Source organism: Aegilops tauschii, chromosome 1 (genome assembly GCF_002575655.3).
Source record: "Aegilops tauschii subsp. strangulata cultivar AL8/78 chromosome 1, Aet v6.0, whole genome shotgun sequence".
NCBI lineage: Eukaryota > Viridiplantae > Streptophyta > Magnoliopsida > Poales > Poaceae > Aegilops > Aegilops tauschii.
In genome coordinates, this window is record NC_053035.3 from 436,873,265 (window position 1) to 436,899,943 (window position 26,679).

The window sequence follows — 26,679 nt, forward strand, 5'->3', positions numbered from 1 at the left end:
CCCTCGCACCTACACAAACAAATAAATCCTCGCAACCAACGCGATAAGGGGTTGTCAATCCCTACACGGTCACTTACGAGAGTGAGATCTGATAGATATGATAAGATAATATTTTTGGTATTTTTATGATAAAGATGCAAAGTAAAATAAAAGCAAAATAAAAAGCAACGGAAATAACTAAGTGTTGGAAGATTAATATGATGGAAGATAGACCCGGGGCCATAGGTTTCACTAGTGGCTTCCCTCAAGAGCATAAGTATTTTACGGTGGGTGAACAAATTACTGTTGAGCAATTGATAGAATTGAGCATAGTTATGAGAATATCTAGGTATGATCATGTATATAGGCATCACGTCCGAGACAAGTAGACCGACTCCTGCCTGCACCTACTACTATTACTCCACACATCGACCGCTATCCAGCATGCATCTAGAGTATTAAGTTCATAAGAACAGAGTAACGCTTTAAGCAAGATGACATGATGTAGAGGGATAAATTCATGCAATATGATAAAAAACCATCTTGTTATCCTCGATGGCAACAATACAATACGTGCCTTGCTGCCCCTACTGTCACTGGGAAAGGACACCGCAAGATTGAACCCAAAGCTAAGCACTTCTCCCATTGCAAGAAAGATCAATCTAGTAGGCCAAACCAAACTGATAATTCGAAGAGACTTGCAAAGATAACCAATCATACATAAAAGAATTCAGAAGATTCAAATATTGTTCATAGATAAACATGATCATAAACCCACAATTCATCGGTCTCAACAAGCTGTCGGGACCCCGATTCCAAGTCACACCGATCTAGCCTGTAACACCTCATATCACTTTGCGGCCTCACGCACGGTACTCCCACGGGTGTCGCCTTACCATGGCCCGGGACCGTTTGCGCCTTTTGGCTCGCGTATATGACAATGTCGCTAGCATCCATATGACAGAGAACCCGGGCCGACATGGCTAGTCGTGAACCCAAAGCGGCACTAACGTATGGGGACAGGCATACATGAATCAACATCGAACGTGTCGGTCAGCAGAGTGCGAATCCGGGCTGTAGCACTGGGCTAACAGGACTCCGGGAACCCGGGCTGTAGCAGGCTAAGCAGGACTCCGGATGTCACCGCGTGACATTTCCCCGAAGGGACAGACACAGGAACGAAGTGAATCACATGCCGGCCAGTCAAGTGTTCCAGAGCAGTAGTGCTGGGCTAGCAGGACTCCGGTGAACCGGGCTGTAGCGGACTACTATGGCTCATGGAGCACAAGACTACATTTACCCATAAGAGAGGCTACCAAGGATACACAACTAGGTTGTCGGATCCCACACATACCAAGCATTTCAATCATACACACAATATGTTCGATATGTGCAAATACAACATGGCATCACAACAAGACTCTACGACTCAGAGTATTTATTCATTAGGCCCCGAAGAGCCAGATATTACAAACATGGGTCTCATGACCCAACATTCAGAGCATACAAGTCAAAGCACATGCGGAAGCTTAACATGTCTGAGTACAGACATCTATAAATGAAAAAGGCTGAGAAGCCTGACTATTTACTAGATCCTGCCGAGGGCACAAGATCGTAGCTGAGGTATCAAGCTAAACGTCGAAGTCCAAGCGGTACTACTAGCGAGACTGAAGTCTCTCTGCAAAAACATAAAATAGGCAAACGTGAGTACGAATGTACCCAGCAAGACTTACATCAGAACTAGCTACATATGCATCGGTATCAACAAAAGGGGGGTGGTGGAGTTTGACTGCAGCAAGCCAGCTTTGACTCGGTGGCTATCCTGAACTACGACTGCAAGTAACTCTTTTGAGGTGGCGCACACGAGTCCACAAATTCACCATACCAATACACCACTATGGATCCGCTCCCGTCTCCCTACGAGAACGCCATCCATAGCACCCACGCTTATCTTGCGCATTTTAGAGTATCCACTTTCACTTGTCTATGAACTGTTATAGGCAACCCAGAAGTCCTTTACCGCGGACACGGCTATTCGAATAGATGATGTTAACCCTGCAGGGGTGTACTTCGACACACACGCTCTCACCACTTACCGCCGTTTACACGACATGTACTCGGCAACCTTCAAGCGGAAGCCCAGCGAGGGTGTCGGCCACATCGTACCTAAACATTCAAGTCTCTAGTCCAGGTTTACCGCCTATTCAGGTTCCATCCGCAGGGAGTCCGGCCGAGGTTTCCACATACGGCCCCGAACGATGTGTGCGGGGTTCCGAGACACCAAACGGGCGCCCGGCATGCCCGGCCATGTGCCTACCGCATCACAGCCCACCCCTCCGGTCAGCGCTGCCCACGGCCTCCAGCATACTACAAACACCAGAAACTACTTGCAACTCCTGGACAGAGGACAAGGGTGATTAAGAAGCCGAGAGGGTCCATTGGTTTCGGGCCCAATGCGTGGTAGTAACTGTATCATGGATCACAAACACAGAACTCAGTTCCTGAGGACGGCTGCAATGAGACAACCCACCATGTACTCCTACATGGCCTCTCACCGCTACCTTTACCAAATCGTGTTCACACACTTAGCTCACACATAGTAGGACATGTTCATCACCATTCCAACTCATCCCCGATGAATCAAACCTGACACAACTCTAAGCAATAGCAGGCATGACAAACAAGCATGAATGAGTAGGCACACCAGGGCTCAAACAACTCCTACTCATGCTAGTGGGTTTCATCTATTTACTGTGGCAATGACAGGTCATGCAGAGGATAAGGGGTTCAACTACCGCAACAAGTAACAGTTGAATCGTTGTTGTCCTAATGTAGTAAAAGAGAGCAGGAGCGAGAGAGTGGGATTGTATCGGAATGAACAAGGGGGTTATGCTTGCCTGGCACTTCTGAAGACATTATAGTTCTTCATCGGTGTCATCGATCACGTCATCGGAGCATCGGCTACTGAGAGGGGACGGTTACCGGCAAACAGAGAAGGACACAATCACTGCAATGCAACAATATGATGCATGAATATTACAGCGCAAGATGAGTGTGTTGGGCTAATGCATCTACAACCAGGGTGGTTTGAGCTTATTTGAATCAAAGATTCAAATACAAACTCAAGTTATAGTTTTATAAAGTGCATTAACATGTTTTGATATAAACAGAAGGTTTAAGTTGCTTTATCATGCATGAAACCAGTGCAGATGGATAGATTGGATTTTTCTGATAATTTTTCATATATAAATTATTTCATTTCGAGTTACGGTTGAATTTTTATGAATTTTAGAAGTTTATACTATTTTCTGGAATTTGTTGAATTATTTTAAATCCAGAAAACCAATACTGCGTCAGCATGACATCATGCTGACGTCAGCAGGTCAACGGGCCGGCCAGGGTCAAACCTGACACGTGGGACCTGCCTGTCAGTGACTAACCTAACTAATCCAGATTAACTAGCGCTAAACTAATACTAATCTAGTTTAGTTAAGAGCATGGGCCCACACGTCAGTGACTCAGGGGAAGTCAAACTGGGGTCAACTCGCCGGCGTTTAGCCGCCGGCGAGCCCAGACGCGGCGGCGAGCCACGGGTTTGCCCCACGGGGCGCCGTTTGGCGCGCGGAGCACAGCTACGGGATGCGGACGCTCGTCCGCATCCAACCGTGGGGGTGGCGCGGCCGGGGAGTGGCCGGAGTGGCGCCGGTGACGAGCTTTGCGGCGGCCGGAGTCGGCAGAGAGCGGGGACGCGGTTGCGGTGGCCGTGGCGATGTGCGTTTAGCACCTACGACGTCTACGTGGTGCGGTGAGTATGATGGACGCATGCCCGGGGCCAAATGGTCACCGGAGCAGCACCGGCGACGAGCGCGGCGACGGCGGGGTTCGGTCAGCGCGGAATCAACGGCTACAGGTCGTGAACGGCGTCGGGGTAAGAGGGAAACGGCGTAGGAGCTCACATAGAGGCTGTAGGGATGCTTAGCGCGCTCGGGGACGGCTCGGAGGTGTCGAATCGGCGGTGGCGATCTCCGGTGCCCGAGGTTGAAGACGAGGGCAAAGGCGGCGTTGTGGGGCGTCCGGCGTCGCGCGGCTCGGTGTGGGGGTCGAGGATGAAGCGGTGGAGCTGCTGGGCATCGTATCTAGGCGAGGGGGGCTCGGTGGCCACGGCAACGGCGAGCGGCGTCGACGAGCTCCACTCGGGCAGAGAGGAAGAGGGAGCAGAGGAGGGGGAAGAGGTCGGGAGAGAGAGCAGCGAGTGAGGGAGAGAAGCGAGGGGTTGACGGGAGTGCGTGGCGCCCTCGGGTGCCTCCAGCGGCGAGCAGGTAAGCAGGAGGTGGCTGGCGCATGGCCAGCGTGCGGCGAGCACGCGCTCGTCCTTCTGTCCAGGGAGGAAGACGACAGGGGGGCTAGCTGGGCTGGGCCGCCACAGTGGTGGGCTCGCCTAGCCACTTGGGCAGCAGGTAAGGCCCAGGTAAGCTCTCACTCTCTTCTGTTTTCTAATTTGTTTTTGTTTTCTAATTATTTGCCTCTGTTTTGAGCTTAGGAAAAATACCAAGGCATTTCCTAAAATCCTGAAAATATTCATGGACACTTGCTGAATTATTTCAGTGGCCCAAAAATAGTTCCAACATTATTTGAATATTTAAATTATTTATAGCATTTAAATGCCCAAAAGTCAAATACAATAAGATTTAATTCAAAAATCCAGGATGGCCTAGAAATAGGTGCATCATTTTTGGCAGAGGTTTTCACCTTTAACAAAAATCATGAACTTTTCTAAAGGGCATTTGGGTTCATTGAAAATATTGTTTATTTGAACCTAGTTGAATGCATTTGGTGCTAGGGTTTCAACATCCCCATTTCAAGTTTCTTTGAAAATTAAACATGATGACATGAGGAACAAGCAAAGTCAAACAAGGGCTGATCTGGGGCTGTGACAGCTCACCCCCACTAAACAAGAATCTCGTCCCAAGATTCAAGACGTGAGGTAAGAAGACAGAGGGTACACAAAGCTAACACGATCTTCATGATCCAGGTTGCACTTCATAAGAACATTGATTCGATCATCATCTTTGTCCCGACGTCTTGCTTTGAGAACTCCATCCAACATGACAACGAGAAGAAAGGGGAAATCTAGAAGAATCGATCTTCTCAAAGATCGAGCAACTGACAAACAACTCACGGAATGCGACGTTGGGTATCTCTTGAGCTGAGACTCAACACATACATCGAGAGAGGGATGAGGTGAAACAGAGAACGAAGATTCAAGTTGTTAAACACAATCCCACGTTGAATAAGACGGTGCATGGTTTCAAAGTAGCGAGGAGATAATTGCCACGATTCCATAACGGGGCACCTTGGGGAAGGTGACTCGTAGAACTATTCCTTAAGTGGCAAAAGAATTACTTTTGTTCCTAAGATCATTGAAACTCTTTATACTAGCCTAAGGCAATCACAACAATCGTCTGGCGGAGTTCGGGAGAACGACACACTCGGGCTAGAATGGACGATGTGGAATACCTTGTTGAAGACAACGAAATGGATGATTTTTTTTATATATCATCGGAAATGAATGGGACTTATGGTAAGACCACTTGAAGATGATCTTGATCAGTAATTACTGAGAAGGGTAGTCCATAGTAGGACGGCACAATGACGGTGCAAACTGGGAACATAATGCAAATGCTGGAATGATTTTAGTAACAGGGGAGAAGCTCAACAGTAGAGAGTGAATCCACTATTTGAAAGGTTTAGCATAACCGAAGGAAACTGGGAGCAATTCCAGTTAGTGCCGGTGAAAACACCTAGCGCTTGTGCGTGCTCTCAAGAACTTGAGCATTTCCATATTCATCAAGGTTTTACCAACATCCATGTCGAGGATCCTGGCTACACATCATACTACCATGATGAATGGTGATGGAGGATGCAGGTGCAGAGGAGGACAACACTTTCTCAGATTTTTTCTTAGCAATGCCAAAGAAGCAATCTGGATGATCGACCGAGAGACATTTAGCACTCCACTTCTAATGTTCTCCTTGATGTGCTAGCGTAACCCATTTATTGATATGGTTTGGTATCTAGAACATCAAGTAAAAGGTCGGACTTCGGGAGCACAAGAATCCATAAGGAATAACTGCGGAAGTAAATCCTACGAAATCCTTATGGGGAGGTGGCCAACTTCCTTAATCAAGATACTACAATAATAGGTCTTCCGGCTGGGTGTGTTGGCCACGACATCCACTTTACCGATTAACGAGAGACCAATATTGTAGTTCCTGGGAATGTTCCAACCATCATGTCTGCCTGAGATTTAGATCTGGTTGGTGTCAGAATATTCCAGACTCATCAAGTCTAGAAAGAAAATTAAAGTTTGCAACACAAATCGACGAGAAGATGTTGCAAGATTCTCGGGAGATGTATTACGGTAGTAAGCTCCAAAACATGAGCTGGTTCTGCTACAAACATGTGAACACGTTGTCCCAGACAAGCATGCCCACATGGTAGTCTTACAAGGAAACACTACCGAGTTCTGGTTGGGAACCATCAACGAGGATATCGAAGTTCTTTCATAAGTCCGGATTAGCTCTTATGGAGGAACTCCTTCTCCTTGAACAAGTCAGTTAGTGGCTTGGTGTGCTAGGGATACATATGGAATGGAGGTAATTAATCTACCAAACCATAGAATACTTCGCACGAATGCATGACTAACTTGGGATGATTCCAAAGGAAGCAAAAACAAGCTCTCTCGAATTCACGGCGGCAACATGTATTGATTGCACGTGAATTTAGAGGAAGTCACTACTTTCATCCAAACATATACTTCATGAACGGGGCATGAAGAAAATGCTTACACAAGTTTCCAACACCAGCTGGATGTTCAACATGAATCATGGAGGAGACGAGATGCTGCTGATAGGCTCAATAGCAACTCATCGGAATTTCCGTATCACTGGACTTCCACCATCATGTGAACACGGTGATAGCATTGGTCAGATCCAAAGGATATAATGGTGTATGCTCGAGGGATCAACCACGAGTAAGACAACATTACGAACACCATTGGATCTGATTTGATCTGACGATAGCCCATACTCAAATTTAAAGTTTGGACAAGACAATAGATCCAACAACTGATCACAGGGACCAATCGATGAAGATATCATCTATCTTCAACACACGCAGATATATCCCTTGAAATGAACTAAGCTGGCAAGCTTTTATCTTCCAACTCTCCAAGTTGTTGTTTAGCTTGACCAACTAGCTCAGGGGTATCCAACATAGATTCTTGGAGAATGGGTGGTTTGGAGGTAAACCAACATGATCACGAATTCAACATAGCGGTCAGGTGACAACCTGGTGATACTTCCGAGAAGATATTCGGGAAATCACGCACCACCGATATGTTGCTAAGCTCGAGAACAATCTTGCTTTTCAGGGCAAGACGATATGACCGAATAAGCAAGGACTGACACTATCCTAACTCATTGATCGAAAAGTGCACCGGAATTAAGGACTGGTAGCACGATCAATCTTAGGATGATGATTCAATAACCAGCACGATAAGAATGAGAGTATTGCCATTAATTACCAAGCAACGGAGTTGCTAGGAGTATAGATTTCACACACCACGATTCACTTGTCAGTATTCCGGTTACAATAACACGGAGACCGAGGAATGAATAACGATGGCCAGAAGTATCACTGCAACAAGATTTCATGAGGGTTGCTGCAATCCTCATGAGATTCCTGACATAAAGAGGGTAATACTCGTAGGTAAAACAGAACAAAAGCTGGTTAGGCATTTGATCTGCGGAATACAACTACTTTGACCCAATCCCAGAGATGGACGAGGTACTGGAGTTTGTTTCTCCTAGTCATTCCGGATTAGAATGGCTTGACAGACCACAAGAATAATAGGCATCGATAACACAAATGCACAATTACTCCTGACTATCAATTGATAGACGAGGGCCAGAAAATAACTAAAGAGAGACAACTCAAAGGAACATATGTTTTTCTGAGTTGTGGATGCATAGATTAGTATGTCGAACCAAGTCCAACAAGTTTCTTCTAGATAACCCATGCAGAAAGGTAGGACTGGCAAAGTCACAATATAAATGGAGTACTCCTCAAGAGCGCCCTGGTTGTGATCTTTTGGTTAAAAGAACTTCTGCCATGATGGTTCATGGTATTGGAAGAATGAAATACCACGGACCTCGAGGACTAATGCAAAGGTTACTAATATCTTAAGGGAACTAGCAAACACTAGCTACACGAGTTAAGTAGAGTGAATCTTGGGTTCAAGAACCCAGAAATAGAATGCCTACTAACTAAATGGCATCACAGGATGCTTTCAAGAATAGTGGCCAGAATCATCACACTGGGGATGCGAGCATTGCTAGATTACTAAGTGGTCCTCTAAGACACCTAGGGTCATAATAATAACTCCAACATACACGATGAGGTAACGGAGTACCTCAACAGACCGATTAGTGTGCTTAATCCGGCCCAAAAGGACATCAGGTACGGGAGGAAGGAATTTGCAAATGCATCAGACTGTTTAGAAACCTGGGATGACTCGGACAGCATAACGGCTGTAAATGCTCAAAGGATTTGAGACATCCTACAAAATGGTGGCATAACCACTCAACAACATCATATCAAGGTTCCAAGTCCAACTAACAACACACTGTAGTGGTAGAAACTGAACTGAGGCTTGAGACCAACAATCCTACGAGTCTACGGATTAGTAACACGTGATCCTGATAGAAAGATGAGAAGCCTAGTTCTTAATCCCCGTAGAATGAGAAGAGGGTGACTCAGATTAGAGGGCATAAGGTAAAGGAGTAAAAAGAGCCTTACGTTCCCTTCCACAATCAATTCCCTTACATAACTAAAGCATTTCTAGACTCAACTTCGACCAGTTTGGCTTGGTAATCCTACAGGCAGTCAGGCTCTAATACCAACGCTGTCGGGACCCCGATTCCAAGTCACACCGATCTAGCCTGTAACACCTCATATCACTTTGCGGCCTCACGCACGGTACTCCCACGGGTGTCGCCTTACCATGGCCCGGGACCGTTTGCGCCTTTTGGCTCGCGTATATGACAATGTCACTAGCATCCATATGACAGAGAACCCGGGCCGACATGGCTAGTCGTGAACCCAAAGCGGCACTAACGTATGGGGACAGGCATACATGAATCAACATCGAACGTGTCGGTCAGCAGAGTGCGAATCCGGGCTGTAGCACTGGGCTAACAGGACTCCGGGAACCCGGGCTGTAGCAGGCTAAGCAGGTCTCCGGATGTCATTGCGTGACATTTCCCCGAAGGGACAGACACAGGAACGAAGTGAATCACATGCCGGCCAGTAAAGTGTTCCAGAGCAGTAGTGCTGGGCTAGCAGGACTCCGGTGAACCGGGCTGTAGCGGACTACTATGGCTCATGGAGCACAAGACTACATTTCCCCATAAGAGAGGCTACCAAGGATACACAACTAGGTTGTCGGATCCCACACATACCAAGCATTTCAATCATACACACAATATGCTCGATATGTGCAAATACAACATGGCATCACAACAAGACTCTACGACTCAGAGTATTTATTCATTAGGCCCCGAAGAGCCAGATATTACAAACATGGGTCTCATGACCCAACATTCAGAGCATACAAGTCAAAGCACATGCGGAAGATTAACATGTCTGAGTACAGACATCTACAAATGAAAAAGGCTGAGAAGCCTGACTATTTACTAGATCCTGCCGAGGGCACAAGATCGTAGCTGAGGTATCAAGCTAAACGTCGAAGTCCAAGCGGTACTACTAGCGAGACTGAAGTCTCTCTGCAAAAACATAAAATAGGCAAACGTGAGTACGAATGTACCCAGCAAGACTTACATCAGAACTAGCTACATATGCATCGGTATCAACAAAAGGGGGGTGGTGGAGTTTGACTGCAGCAAGCCAGCTTTGACTCGGTGGCTATCCTGAACTACGACTGCAAGTAACTCTTTTGAGGTGGCGCACACGAGTCCACAAATTCACCATACCAATACACCACTATGGATCCGCTCCCGTCTCCCTACGAGAACGCCATCCATAGCACCCACGCTTATCTTGCGCATTTTAGAGTATCCACTTTCACTTGTCTATGAACTGTTATAGGCAACCCAGAAGTCCTTTACCGCGGACACGGCTATTCGAATAGATGATGTTAACCCTGCAGGGGTGTACTTCGACACACACGCTCTCACCACTTACCGCCGTTTACACGACATGTACTCGGCAACCTTCAAGCGGAAGCCCAGCGAGGGTGTCGGCCACATCGTATCTAAACATTCAAGTCTCTAGTCCAGGTTTATCGCCTATTCAGGTTCCATCCGCAGGGAGTCCGGCCGAGGTTTCCACATACGGCCCCGAACGATGTGTGCGGCGTTCCGAGACACCAAACGGGCGCCCGGCATGCCCGGCCACGTGCCTACCGCATCACAGCCCACCCCTCCGGTCAGCGCTGCCCACGGCCTCCAGCATACTACAAACACCAGAAACTACTTGCAACTCCTGGACAGAGGACAAGGGTGATTAAGAAGCCGAGAGGGTCCATTGGTTTCGGGCCCAATGCGTGGTAGTAACTGTATCATGGATCACAAACACAGAACTCAGTTCCTGAGGACGGCTGCAATGAGACAACCCACCATGTACTCCTACATGGCCTCTCACCGCTACCTTTACCAAATCGTGTTCACACACTTAGCTCACACATAGTAGGACATGTTCATCACCATTCCAACTCATCCCCGATGAATCAAACCTGACACAACTCTAAGCAATAGCAGGCATGACAAACAAGCATGAATGAGTAGGCACACCAGGGCTCAAACAACTCCTACTCATGCTAGTGGGTTTCATCTATTTACCGTGGCAATGACAGGTCATGCAGAGGATAAGGGGTTCAACTACCGCAACAAGTAACAGTTGAATCGTTGTTGTCCTAATGTAGTAAAAGAGAGCAGGAGCGAGAGAGTGGGATTGTATCGGAATGAACAAGGGGGTTATGCTTGCCTGGCACTTCTGAAGACATTATAGTTCTTCATCGGTGTCATCGATCACGTCATCGGAGCATCGGCTACTGAGAGGGGACGGTTACCGGCAAACAGAGAAGGACACAATCACTGCAATGCAACAATATGATGCATGAATATTACAGCGCAAGATGAGTGTGTTGGGCTAATGCATCTACAACCAGGGTGGTTTGAGCTTATTTGAATCAAAGATTCAAATACAAACTCAAGTTATAGTTTTATAAAGTGCATTAACATGTTTTGATACAAACAGAAGGTTTAAGTTGCTTTATCATGCATGAAACCAGTGCAGATGGATAGATTGGATTTTTCTGATAATTTTTCATATATAAATTATTTCATTTGGAGTTACGGTTGAATTTTTATGAAGTTTAGAAGTTTATACTATTTTCTGGAATTTTCTGAATTATTTTAAATCCAGAAAACCAATACTGCATCAGCATGACATCATGCTTACGTCAGCAGGTCAACGGGCCGGCCAGGGTCAAACCTGACCCGTGGGACCTGCCTGTCAGTGACTAACCTAACTAATCCAGATTAACTAGCGCTAAACTAATACTAATCTAGTTTAGTTAAGAGCATGGGCCCACACGTCAGTGACTCAGGGGAAGTCAAACTAGGGTCAACTCGCCGGCGTTTAGCCGCCGGCGAGGCCAGACGCGGCGGCGAGCCACGGGTTTGCCCCACGGGGCGCCGTTTGGCGCGCGGAGCACAGCTACGGGATGCGGACGCTCGTCCGCATCCAACCGTGGGGGTGGCGCGGCCGGAGTGGCGCCGGCGACGAGCTTTGCGGCGGCCGGAGTCGGCAGAGAGCGGGGACGCGGTTGCGGTGGCCGTGGCGATGTGCGTTTAGCACCAACGGCGTCTACGTGGTGCGGTGAGTATGATGGACGCATGCCCGGGGCCAAATGGTCACCGGAGCAGCACCGGCGACGAGCGCGGCGACGGCGGGGTTCGGTCAGCGCGGAATCAACGGCTACAGGTCGTGAACGGCGTCGGGGTAAGAGGGAAACGGCGTAGGAGCTCACATAGAGGCTGTAGGGATGCTTAGCGTGCTCGGGGACGGCTCGGAGGTGTCGAATCGACGGTGGCGATCTCCGGTGCCCGAGGTTGAAGACGAGGGCAAAGGTGGCGTTGTGGGGCGTCCGGCGTCGCGCGACTCGGTGTGGGGGTCGAGGATGAAGCGGTGGAGCTGCTGGGCATCCTAGCTAGGTGAGGGGGGCTCGGTGGCCACAGCAACGGCGAGCGGCGTCGACGAGCTCCACTCGGGCAGAGAGGAAGAGGGAGCAGAGGAGGGGGAAGAGGTCGGGAGAGAGAGCAGCGAGTGAGGGAGAGAAGCGAGGGGTTGAGGGGAGTGCGTGGCGCCCTCGGGTGCCTCCAGCGGCGAGCAGGTAAGCAGGAGGTGGCCGGCGCGTGGCCAGCGTGCGGCGAGCACGCGCTCGTCCTTCTGTCCAGGGAGGAAGACGACAGGGGGGGCTAGCTGGGCTGGGCCGCCACAGTGGTGGGCTGGCCTAGCCACTTGGGCGGCAGGTAAGGCCCAGGTAAGCTCTCCCTCTCTTCTGTTTTCTAATTTGTTTTTGTTTTCTTATTATTTGCCTCTGTTTTGAGCTTAGGAAAAATACCAAGGCATTTCCTAAAATCCTGAAAATATTCATGGACACTTGCTGAATTATTTCAGTGGCCCAAAAATAGTTCCAACATTATTTGAACATTTAAATTATTTATAGCATTTAAATGCCCAAAAGTCAAATACAATAAGATTTAATTCAAAAATCCAGGATGGCCTAGAAATAGGTGCATCATTTTTGGCAGAGGTTTTCACCTTTAACAATAATCATGAACTTTTCTAAAGGGCATTTGGGTTCATTGAAAATATTGTTTATTTGAACCTAGTTGAATGCATTTGGTGCTAGGGTTTCAACATCCCCATTTCAAGTTTCTTTGAAAATTAAACATGATGACATGAGGAACAAGCAAAGTCAAACAAGGGCTGATCTGGGGCTGTGACACAAACACACCGCAAAAGAAGATTACATCGAATAGATCTCCACAAGAGAGGGTGAGAACATTGTATTGAGATCCAAAAAGAGGGAGGAAGCCATCTAGCTAATAACTATGGACCCGAAGGTCTGAGGTAAACTACTCACGCTTCATCGGAGAGGCTATGGTGTTGATGTAGAAGCCCTCCGTGATCGATGCCCCCTCCGGCGGAGCTCCGGAACAGGCCACAAGATGGGATCTCGTGGGCACAGAAGGTTGCGGCGGTGGAATTAGGTTTTTGGCTCCGTATCTGATCGTTTGGGGGACGTAGGTATATATAGGACGAAGGAGTACGATGGTGGAGCAACGTGGGGCCCACGAGGGTGGAGGGCGCGCCTGGGAGGGGGGTAGGCGCGCCCCCTACCTCGTGGCTTCCTGCTTGACTTCTTGACGTAGGGTCCAAGTCCTATGGATCATGTTCATTCCGAAAATCACGTTCCCGAAGGTTTCATTCTGTTTGGACTCCGTTTGATATTCTTTTTCTGCGAAACTCTGAAATAGGCAAAAAATAGCAATTCTGGGCTGGGCCTCCGGTTAATAGGTTAGTCCCAAAAATGATATAAAAGTGAATAATAAAGCCCAATAATGTCCAAAACAGAAGATACGTTGGAGACGTATCAAGCATCCCCAAGCTTAATTCCTGCTCGTCCTCGAGTAGGTAAATGATAAAAACAGAATTTTTGATGTGGAATGCTACTTGGCATAATTTCAATGTAATTCTTCTTAATTGTGGTATGAATATTCAGATCCAAAAGATTCAAGATAAAAATTCAATATTGACATAAAAATAATAATACTTCAAGCGTACTAACTAAGCAATTATGTCCTCTCAAAATAACATGGCCAAAGAAAGTTCATCCCTACAAAATCATATAGTTTAGTCATGCTCCATTTTCGTCACACAAGAATGCTCTCATCATGCACACCCCGATGACAAGCCAAGGAATTGTTTCATACTTTAGTAATCTCAAACTTTTTCAACCTTCACGCAATACATGAGCGTGAGCCATGGATATAGCACTATGGGTGGAATAGAATATGATGATGGGGGTTATGTGGAGAAGACAAAAAAGGGAGAAAGTCTCACATCAACGAGGCTAATCAATGAGCTATGGAGATGCCCATCGATTGATGTTAATGCAAGGAGTAGGGATTGCCATGCAACGGATGCACTAGAGCTATAAATATATGAAAGCTCAAAAAAAGAAACTAAGTGGGTGTGCATACAACTTGCTTGCTCACGAAGACCTAGGGCACTTGAGGAGGCCCATTGTTGGAATATACAAGCCAAGTTCTATAATGAAAAATTCCCACTAGTATATGAAAGTGACAAAACAAGAGACTCTCTATCATGAAGATTATGGTGCTACTTTGAAGCACAAGTGTGGTAAAAGGATAGTAACATTGTCCCTTCTCTCTTTTTCTCTCATTTTTTTGGGCCTTCTCTTTTTTTATGGCCTTTCTCTTTTTTTTATTCCTCACTTGGGACAATGCTCTAGAAAAATGATGATCATCACACTTCTATTTATTTACAACTCAATGATTACAACTCGATACTAGAACAAAGTATGACTCTATATGAATGCCTCCGGCGGTGTACCGGGATATGCAATGAACCAAGAGTGACATGTATGAAAGAATTATGAACGGTGGCTTTGCCACAAATACTATGTCAACTACATGATCATGCAAAGCAATATGACAATGATGAACGTGTCATGATAAACGGGATGGTGGAAAGTTGCATGACAATATATCTCAGAATGGCTATGGAAATGCCATAATAGGTAGGTATGGTGGCTGTTTTGAGGAAGATATAAGGAGGTTTATGTGTGAAAGAGCATATCATATCACGGGGTTTGGATGCACCAGCGAAGTTTGCACCAACTCTCAATGTGAGAAAGGGCAATGCACGGTATCGAAGAGGCTAGCAATGATGGAAAGGTGAGAGTGCGTATAATCCATGGACTCAACATTAGTCATAAAGAACTCACATACTTATTGCAAAAATCTACAAGTCATCAAAAACCAGGCACTACGCGCATGCTCCTGGGGGATAGATTGGTAGGAAAAGACAATCGCTCATCCCCGACCGCCACTCATAAGCAGGACAATCAAAGAACACCTCATGTTTCAAATTTGTTACACAACGTTTACCATACGTGCATGCTACGGGACTTGCAAACTTCAACACAAGTATTTCTAAAATTCACAACTACTCAACTAGCACAACTTTGATATCACTACCTCCATGTCTCAAAACAATCATCAAGCATCAAACTTCTCTTAGTATTCAACACACTCATAAGAAAGTTTTTACTATTCTCGAATACCTAGCATATTAGGATTATTTAAGAAAATTACCATGCTATTTAAGACTCTCAAAATAATCTAAGTGAAGCATGAGAGATCAATAGTTTCTATAAAACAAATCCACCACCGTGCTCTAAAAGATATAAGTGAAGTACTAGAGCAAAAACTATATAACTCAAAAGATATAAGTGAAGCACATAGAGCATTCTAATAATTTCCGAATCATTTTTGTCTCTCTCAAAAGATGTGTACAGCAAGTATGATTGTGGTAAACTAAAAACAAAGACTCAAATCATACAAGACGCTCCAAGCAAAACACATATCATGTGGTGAATAAAAATATAGCTCCAAGTAAAGTTACCGATGGAAGTAGATGAAAGAGGGGATGCCTTCCGGGGCATCCCCAAGCTTTGGCTTTTAGGTGTCCTTAGATTATATTGGGGGTGCCATGGGCATCCCCAAGCTTAGGCTCTTGCCACTCCTTGTTCCATAATCCATCAAATCTTTCACCCAAAACTTGAAAACTTCACAACACAAAACTCGGCAGAAAATCTCGTGAGCTCCGTTAGCGAAAGAAAACAAAAGACCACTTCAAGGTACTGTAATTAACTCATTATTTATTTATATTGGCGTTAAACCTACTGTATTCCAACTTCTCTATGGTTCATGAACTCTTTTACTAGCCATAGATTCATCAAAATAAGCAAACAACACACGAAAAACAGAATCCGTCAAAAACAGAATAGTCTGTAGTAATCTGTAACTAACGCAAACTTCTGGAACTCCACAAAATCATCCAAAATAGGACGACCTAGACAATTTGTTTATTGATCAGCAGAAATTGGAATCAATATTTTATCACGTTCTGGTGATTTTTAACAATTATTTTCGTGAACAGAAAGTTTCTGGAAATTACAGCAAGATCAAATAATCATCATCCAAGAAGATCCTATAGGTTTAACTTGGCACAAACACTAATTAAAACATAAAAACACATCTAACCAGATGCTAGATCAAATATTTATTCCTAAACAGAAGCAAAAAGCAAAAAACTAAAAATAAAATTGGGGTGCCTCCCAACAAGCGCTATCGTTTGACACCCCTAGCTAGGCATAAAAGCAAGGATAGATCTAGGTATTGCCATCTTTGGTAGGCAATCCATAAGTGGGTCTCATGATAGACTCATATGGTAACTTTATTTTCTTACTAGGGAAGTGTTCCATGCCTTTCTTTAATGGAAATTGGAATCTAATATTCCCTTCCTTCATATCAATAATTGCACCAATCGTTCTAAGGAAAGGTCTACCAAGAATAATAGGACATGAAGGATTGCAATCTATGTCAAGAACGATAAAATCTATGGGCACATAGTTCCTATTTGCAACAATAAGAACATCATTAGTTCTTCCCATAGGTTTCTTAATAGTGGAATCCGCAAGGTGCAAGTTTAAAGAGCAATCATCAAAATCACGGAAACCTAGCAAATCGCACAAAGTTTTTGGAATCGTGGAAACACTAGCACCCAAATCACACAAAGCATAGCATTCATGATCTTTAATCTTAATTTTAATTGTAGGTTCCCACTCATCATAAAGTTTTCTAGGGATAGAAACTTCCAACTCAAGCTTTTCTTCATAAGATTGCATCAAGGCATCAACGATATGTTTGGTAAAAGCTTTATTTTGAGTATAAGCATGAGGAGAATTTAGCATGGATTGCAACAAGGAAATACAATCTATCAAATAGCAATTATCATAATTAAATTCCTTGAAATCCAAAATAGTGGGTTTATTAATATCTAGGGTTTTGTTCTCTTCAATCCCACTTTTGTCAATTTTAGCATCAAGATCTAAAAACTCCGAATTTTTGGAACGCCTTCTAGGTAAAGGTGGATCATATTCAGTCCCATCATTATCAAGATTCATATTGTAGAACAAAGATTTAATAGGGGACACATCAATAACTTTTAGAGCTTCATCTTTATTTTCAAAATTTTCTGGCTTAGCGGCCATCTTATTAACTAAGGTAGCCTGCTTATGCGAAATTTCAGCTGTTAACTTTTCAAGATGAGCAATTTGGGATCTCAAACCATCAAATTCTTTAGACATATCATCTAGCTCTTTATTCATATAAATCATAAAGCTTTTTTGTTCCTTAAGCTCGTTTCTCAAGAAATTATTATGCTCAAATTGTAAAACCATAAAACTCCTGACATTGCCTTCGATCTCTTCTAATCTTTTAAGGTGAAGATCACCAAATTTAGGCAGAGCCATCGTGACAAACAAGCAATCCAACACACGAGCAAACGAGAAGCAAGAAAAAAAGAGGCGAATGAAAAAGAGAGGCCGAATAAAACGGCAAGGGTGAAGTGGGGGAGAGGAAAACGAGAGGCAAATGGCAAATAATGTAATGCGGGAGATAAGGGTTTGTGATGGGTACTTGGTATGTTGACTTTTGCATAGACCTCCCCGGCAACGGCGCCAGAAATCCATCTTGCTACCTCTTGAGCACTGCGTTGGTTTTCCCTTGAAGAGGAAAGGGTGATGCAGCAAAGTAGCGTAAGTATTTCCCTCAGTTTTTGAGAACCAAGGTATCAATCCAGTAGGAGGCTACGCGCGAGTCCCTCGCACCTACACAAACAAATAAATCCTCGCAACCAACGCGATAAGGGGTTGTCAATCCCTACACGGTCACTTACGAGAGTGAGATCTGATAGATATGATAAGATAATATTTTTGGTATTTTTATGATAAAGATGCAAAGTAAAATAAAAGCAAAATAAAAAGCAACAGAAATAACTAAGTGTTGGAAGATTAATATGATGGAAGATAGACCCAGGGGCCATAGGTTTCACTAGTGGCTTCTCTCAAGAGCATAAGTATTTTACGGTGGGTGAACAAATTACTATTGAGCAATTGACAGAACTGTGCATAGTTATGAGAATATCTAGGTATGATCATGTATATAGGCATCACGTCCGAGACAAGTAAACCGACTCCTGCCTGCATCTACTACTATTACTCCACACATCGACCGCTATCCAGCATGCATCTAGAGTATTAAGTTCATAAGAACAGAGTAACACTTTAAGCAAGATGACATGATGTAGAGGAATAAATTCATGCAATATGATAAAAAAACCATCTTGTTATCCTCGATGGCAACAATAAAATAAGTGCCTTGCTTCCCCTACTGTCACTGGGAAAGGACACCGCAAGATTGAACCCAAAGCTAAGCACTTCTCCCATTGCAAGAAAGATCAATCTAGTAGGCCAAACCAAACTGATAATTTGAAGAGACTTGCAAAGATAACCAATCATACATAAAAGAATTCAGAAGATTCAAATATTGTTCATAGATAAACTTGATCATAAACCCACAATTCATCGGTCTCAACAAACACACCGCAAAATAAGATTACATCGAATAGATCTCCACAAGAGAGGGGGAGAACATTGTATTGAGATCGAAAACGAGAGAGGAAGCCATCTAGCTAATAACTATGGACCCGAAGATCTGAGGTAAACTACTCACACTTCATCGGAGAGGCTATGGTGTTGATGTAGAAGCCCTCCATGATCGATGCCCCCTCCGGCGGAGCTCCGGAACAGGCCCCAAGATGGGATCTCGTGGGTACAGAAGGTTGCAGCGGTGGAATTAGGTTTTTGGATCCGTATCTGATCGTTTGGGGGTACGTAGGTATATATAGGAGGAAGGAGTACGTTAGTGGAGCAACATGCGGCCCACGAGGCTGGAGGGCGCCTGGGGGGGGCGGGGGGTAGGTGCGCCCCCTACCTCGTGGCTTCCTGCTTGATTTCTTGACGTAGGGTCCAAGTCCTCTGGATCATGTTCATTCCGAAAATCACGTTCCCGAAGGTTTCATTCCGTTTGGACTCCGTTTGATATTCTTTTTCTGTGAAACTCTGAAATAGGCAGTTAGTCCCAAAAATGATATAAAAGTGAATAATAAAGCCCAATAATGTCCAAAACAGAAGATAATATAGCATGGAGCAATCAAAAATTATAGATACGTTGGAGACGTATCAACAGGCAACCTAGAAGTCCTTTACCACAGACACGGCTATTCGAATAGATCATTTATAACCCTGCAGGGGTGTACTTCTTTACACATGTTTCCACCACTTAGCGTCTGCACACGACATGTGCTCGCAGACTTCAAGCGAAAGCCGACGTGGGTGTAGACCACGACCTAACTAACCACACAAGTCTCTAGTCCAGGTTTATCACCTATTCGGGTTCCATCCGCGAGGAGATCCGGCCGGGGTTTCACTCACAGCCCCAAACGATGTGTGCAGGGTTCCCGAGACACCAAACGGGCGCTCGGTACACCGGGCCATGGTGTATCTATCGCATCACAGCCCACCCCTAGGGTCAGCGCTACGCACGGCCTCCAACACATATCCTACAAACACCAGAAACTAGTTGCAACTCCTAGACAGAGGACAAGGGCGGTTAATAAGTCGAGCGGGATCATATTTTAGGGCCCAACGTGTGGTAGTAGCTGTTCATGGATCACAAACACAGAACTCAGTTCCTGAGGACGGCTTCAATGAGACAACCCACCATGTACTCCTACATGGCCTCTCACCGATACCTTTACCAAATCGTGTTCACACACTTAGCTCTCAATAGTAGGACATGTTCACACACCTCCGATTCATCCCTGATGAATCAGACCTGACACAACTCTAAGCAATAGCAGGCACGGCAAACAAGCATGAATGAGTAGGCACATCAGGGCTCAAACAACTCCTACTGATGCTAGTGGGTTTCATCCATTTACTGTGGCAATGACAGGTCATGCAGAGGATAAGGGGTTCAACTACCGTAGCAAGTACACAGATGAATCGTTGTTGTCCTAATGCAGTAAAAGAGAGCAGGAGTGAGAGACTGGGATTGTATCGGAATGAACAAGGGGTTTTTGCTTGCCTGACACTTCCGAAGATAGCATAACTCTTCATCGGTGTCATCAAACTCATCGACGGAACTACGTCCACTGAGAGGGGACAAACACCGGCAACAGAGAAGAAACACAATCAATGCAATGCAACAATATGATGCCTGGTCATGACATGGCAATATGCTGTGGTTTGAGCTAATGCAACTAGCAACCAGATTAAATGAAGTTGGTTTGAACCAAAGATTCAAATTCAACTCCACATGTGATTATTCAAATGCCATTTATTTGATTTGTCCTAAACATAAGCTATAAGTGGTTCTAACATGCATGAAAAGGGTACAGATGGATAGATTGGATTTTTCTGATCATTTTTCATGTATAATTTATTTCATTTGGAGTTATGGTTTAATTTCTATGATTTTCCTAAGTTTATAGCAATTTCTGGAATTTTCTGAATTATTTTAAATCTAGAAAACCATTACTGCGTCCGCATGACAACAACATTGCGTCAGCAGGTCAACTGGGTTGACCCAGGTCAAACCTGATGTCTGGGACCCACACGTCAGTGTCTCAGGGCTGGTTTGGGTAGATGACATGTGGGACCAGTCAACGCTGACTTGGTCAAAGTCAAAGCTGACACGTGGGGTCCGCAAGATTAGCACTAATCTAAACAGAAATTAAACTAACCTAAACAGGTACAGGGGCCCACATGGCAGTGTCTATGCTTAAAGACTAATCATGGTAATTAGACTAGTCTAATCCGTCCACGTCACCGGGTTAACTCCGGCGATGAACGGAGCACGGCGGCGATGCCCGTCCGGCGAACTCCGGCGTCAGCTGGGTGCGCGGCCGGGCGCGTTCGAAAGCCCGCGATGCGGCGCATCTAAAGGTGGCCGCGGTGTGTGCTGGGATAGCGTGCAGCAGCGACGGCGACGAGCCGGGCGGTGGCCGGAGCTCGGGACGCACGGGCGCACTTGCTGCAGTGTGGGAACGAGTGAAATGAAGAAGGGGAAATGGGCAGGAGCTCACAGTGAATGCGATGAGCAGGTCAGTGGGATCGGGGAAGGCCGGATGGCGTCGGAGCATCTCCGGCAATCTGGAGAGCCGAAGGTTGAAGACGACGGCGTCGGCGATGTTCGGGGGCGTTAGGTGTTGCGTAGCTCGGCGAGGAGGTCTAGGGAGACATGGAGGAGCTTCTGGACTCAGGCGGAGGGCGAGGAGGTGGCTCTGGCTGTGGAACTGCAAGCGGCGGCAACGGTGGCGTTCGGCCGTGCGCGTGAGAGAGACAGAGGAGGGGAGAGAGAGCAACGAGTGAGGGAGATGAGAGAGAGGGAGGTCGGGGCCGTTTCCGTGGCGCATCCAGAAGAGCCGGGGCATTGTGGTGGAAGCAGGAGCTGGCGCGCGCGCGGCGACCACGCGCCCTGCCTACTAGCGTGAGGGGGAAGACGACAGAGGGGGCTGCGGTGGTGGGCTAGGCCAGAACAGTAGTTGGGCCAGGCAGGTAAGTGGCCAGGTACTGTCTCTCTCTCTCTTTCTGTTTTTTGTTTCTATTTTATTTCCTCTGTTCTGATTTAGTTTAGCCACTAAATCATTTTAATAAATTCTGTAGGTTATTATATGGCTTGCTAAAATATATATAAAGCCACTCACAAACTTCCAGAATTATCGGAGTTATATTTAATATATATTAAATATAAATCCAAAGCAAATAATTATTGGGTTAATTCAAATGGCCAAAATAAATGTTTCTGAGCTCCTAAAAATATTGGTTTGAATTTTAGCTCTTGCCAATATTTTTATAGAATAACAGGAACATTTTCTTGGACTCATTTGAGAAGATTTAAAGTTGGTTATTTTTGAACTGATTTCTGAGGGTTTCAACAAACCTCAATTCAACTTTCAGAAATTTTAGACATGATGCATGAGTGCAGTTGCAACTATTTCACTCAGGTATTCTAGGGCTGTGACATGGGCCCTCTCGGTAATGCACATCACTATAAGCCTTGCAAGTAATATAAATAATGAGTTAGTTGCGGGACGATGCATTACGGAACGAGTAAAGAGACTTGCCGGTAATGAGATTTAACCAGGTATTGAGATACCGACGATCGAATCTCGGGAAAATAACATACCGATGACAAAGGGAACAACACATGTTGTTATGCGGTTTGACCGATAAAGATCTTCGTAGAATATGTAGGAACCAATATGAGCATCCAGGTTCCACTATTGGTTATTGACCGGAGATGAGTTTCGGTCATGTCTACATAGTTCTCGAACCCGTAGGGTCCACACGCTTAACGTTCTGTGACGATCGGTATTATGAGTTTATGTGTTTTGATGTACCGAAGGTTGTTCGGAGTCTCGGATGTGATCACGGACATGACGAGGAGTCTCGAAATGGTCGAGACATAAAGATCGATATATTGGATGGCTATGTTTGGATAGCGGAATGGTTCCGGGTGAGTTCGGGCATTTACCAGAGTACCGGGAGGTTACCGGAACCCCCCGGGGAGTGTATGAGCCTTATTGGGCCTTAGTGGGAGAGAGGAGGAGGCGGCCTAGGAGGGGGCGCCCCCCCAAGCCCAATTCGAATTGGGAGGGGGCCCGGCCCCCCTTTCCTTCCTCCCTCTCTCCTCCTTCCATCCTCTCCTATTCCTACTTGGGAGGGGGGAATCCTACTCCCGGTGGGAGTAGGACTCCCCTAGGGAGCGCCATAGAGAGTGCCGGCCCTCCCCCTCATCCACTCCTTTATATATGAGGGAGGGGGGCACCCCATAGACACACAAGTTGATCATTGTCTTAGCCGTTTGCGGTGCCCCCCTCCACCATAATCCACCTCGGCCATATCGTCGTAGTGCTAAGGTGAAGCCCTGCGCCGGTAGCTTCACCATCACCATCATCACGCCGTCGTGCTGACGAAGCTCTCCCTCGACACTCAGCTGGATCGAGAGTTTGTGGGACGTCACCGAGCTGAACGTGTGCAGATCGCGGAGGTGCCATACTTTTGGTACTAGGATGGGTCGGATCCTGAAGACGTACGACTACATCAACCGCATTGTCATAACGCTTCCGCTTTCGGTCTACGAGGGTACGTAGACAACACTCTCCCCTCTCGTTGCTATGCATCACCTAGATGGATCTTGCATGTACGTAGGAATTTTTTTGAATTTTTTTGAATTCACGTTAAATAGGGCACCATCTATATCCGTTGAGACGACAACATATGAACTGTGGTTTAGCAACAAACCTAAGCTGTCGTTTCTTAATGTTTGGGGTTACGATGCTTATGTGAAAAAGTTTCAGCCTGATAAGCTCGAACCCAAATCGGAGAAATGTTTCTTCATAGGATACCCAAAAGAGACTGTTGGGTATACCTTCTATCGCAGATCCAAATGCAAGATATTCGTTGCTAAGAATGGATGCTTTCTAGAGAAGGAGTTTCTCGTGAAAGAAGTGAGTGGGAGGAAAGTAGAACTTGATGAGGTAACTGTACCTCCTCCCTTATTGGAAAAGTAGTCCATCACAGAAATCAGTTCCTATGACCCCTACACCAATTAGTGAGAAAGCTAATGATGATGATCATGTAACTTCAGATCTAGTTACTACTGAACCTCGTAGGTCAACCAGAGTAAGATCCGCACCAGAGTGGTACCGTAATCCAGTTCTGGAGGTCATGTTACTTGACCATGATGAACCTACGAACTATGAGGAAGCGATGATGAGCCGAGATTCCGTGAAATGGCTTGAGGCCATGAAATCTGAGATAGGATCCATGTATGAGAACAAAGTGTGGACTTTGGTTGACTTGTTCGATGATCGGCAAGCCATAGAGCATAAATGGATCTTTAAGAAGAAGATTGCCGCTGATGGTAATATTACTGTCTACAAAGCTCGACTTGTTGTAAAAGGTTTTCGACAAGTTCAAGGAGTTGACTACGATGAGACCTTCTCACCCGTAGAAATGCTTAAGTCCATCGGAATCATGTTAGCAATTGCCGCATTTTATGATTATGAAATTTGGCAAATGGATGTCAAAACGGCATTCCTTAATAGATATCTTAAAGAAGAGTTGTATATGATGCAACCAGAAGGTTTTGTCGATCCAAAAGGTTCTAACAAAGTGTGCAAGCTCCAGCGATCCATCCATGGACTGGTGCAAGCAACTCGGAGTTGGAATATATGCTTTGATAAAGTGATCAAAGCATATGGTTTTATACAGACTTGCGGTGAAGCCTGTATTTACAAGAAAGTGAGTGGGAGCACTACAACATTTCTGATAAGTATATGTGAATGACATATTGTTGATCGGAAATAATGTAGAATTTTCTGGAAAGCATAAAGTAGTGTTTGAAAGGAGTTTTTCAAAGAAAGACCGTAGTGAAGCTACTTACATATTGAGCATCAAGATGTATAGAGATAGATCAAAACGCTTGATAAGTTTTTTCAATGTGTACATACCTTGACAAGATTTTGAAGTAAGTTCAAAGTGGAACAGTCAAAGAAGGAGTTCTTGCCTGTGTTGCAAGGTGTGAAGTTGAGTAAGACTCAAAACCCGACCACGGCAAAAAATAGAAAGAGAATGAAAGTCATTCCCTATGCCTCAGTCATAGGTTCTATAAAGTATGCTATGCTGTGCACCAGACCTATTGTGCACCTCACCATGAGTTTGGCAAGAGGGTACAATAGTGATCCAGGATTGGATCATTGGACAGCGGTCAAAATTATCCTTAGTGGTATAAGGAAATGTTTCTCGGTTATGGAGGTGACAAAGAGTTCGTCGTAAAGAGTCACGCCGATGCAAGCTTTGACACCAATTTGGATGACTCTAAATCTCGATCTAGATACATATGGAAGTGGGAGCGATTAGCTAGAGTAGCTTCGTGTAGAGCATTGTAGACATAGAAAATTTGCAAAATACACACGGCTCTGAATGTGGCAAAACATGATCACTCGTTGGGTGTTAATCACATAGCGATGTGAACTAGATTATTGACTCTAGTAAACCCTTTGGGTATTAGTCACATGGAGATGTGAACTAATCACATAAAGATGTGAACTATTGGTGTGAAATCACATGACGATGTGAACTAGATTATTGACTCTAGTGCAAGTGGGAGACTGAAGGAAATATGCCCTAGAGGCAATAATAAAGTTGTTATTTATATTTCCTCGTATCATGTTAAATGTTTATTATTCATGCTAGAATTGTATTAACCGGAAACTTAGTACATGTGTGAATACATAGACAAACAGAGTGTCACTAGTATGCCTCTACTTGACTAGCTCGTTGAATCAAAGATGGTTAAGTTTCCTAGCCATAGACATGAGTTGTCATTTGATTACTGGGATCACATCATTAGAGAATGATGTGATTGACATGACCCATTCCATAGCACTTGATCATTTAGTATGTTGCTATTGCTTTCTTCATGACTTATAAATGTTCCTATGACTATGAGATTATGCAACTCCCGAATACCGGAGGAACACTTTGTGTGCTATCAAACATCACAACGTAACTGGGTGATTATAAAGATGCTCTAAAGGTGTCTCCAATGGTGTTTGTTGAGTTGGCATAGATCGAGATTAGGATTTGTAGCTCCGATTGTCGGAGAGGTATCTCCGGGCCCTCTCGGTAATGCACATCACTATAAGCCTTGCAAGCAATGTGACTAATGAGTTAGTTGCGGGATGATGCATTACGGAACGAGTAAAGGGACTTGCCGGTAACGAGATTGAACTAGGTATTGAGATACCGATGATCGAATCTCGGGCAAGTAACATACCGATGACAAAGGGAACAACATATGTTGTTATGCGGTTTGACCGATAAAGATCTTCGTAGAATATGTAGGAACCAATATGAGCATCCAGGTTCCGCTATTGGTTATTAACCGAGATGAGTTTCGGTCATGTCTACATAGTTCTCGAACCCGTAGGGTCCGCACGCTTAACGTTATGTGACGATCGGTATTATGAGTTTATGTGTTTTGATGTACCGAAGGTTGTTCGGAGTCTCGGATGTGATCACGGACATGACGAGGAGTCTCGAAATGGTCGAGACATAAAGATCGATATATTGGATGGCTATGTTTGGACAGCGGAATGGTTCCGGGTGAGTTCGGGCATTTACCAGAGTAACGGGAGGTTACCGGAACCCCCCGGGGAGTGTATGGGCCTTATTGGGCCTTAGTGGGAGAGAGGAGGAGGCGGCCTAGTAGGGGGCGTGCCCCACAAGCCCAATCTGAATTGGGAGGGGGCCCGGCCCCCCTTTCCTTCCTCCCTCTCTCCTCCTTCCATCCTCTCCTATTCCTACTTGGGCGGGGGGAATCGTACTCC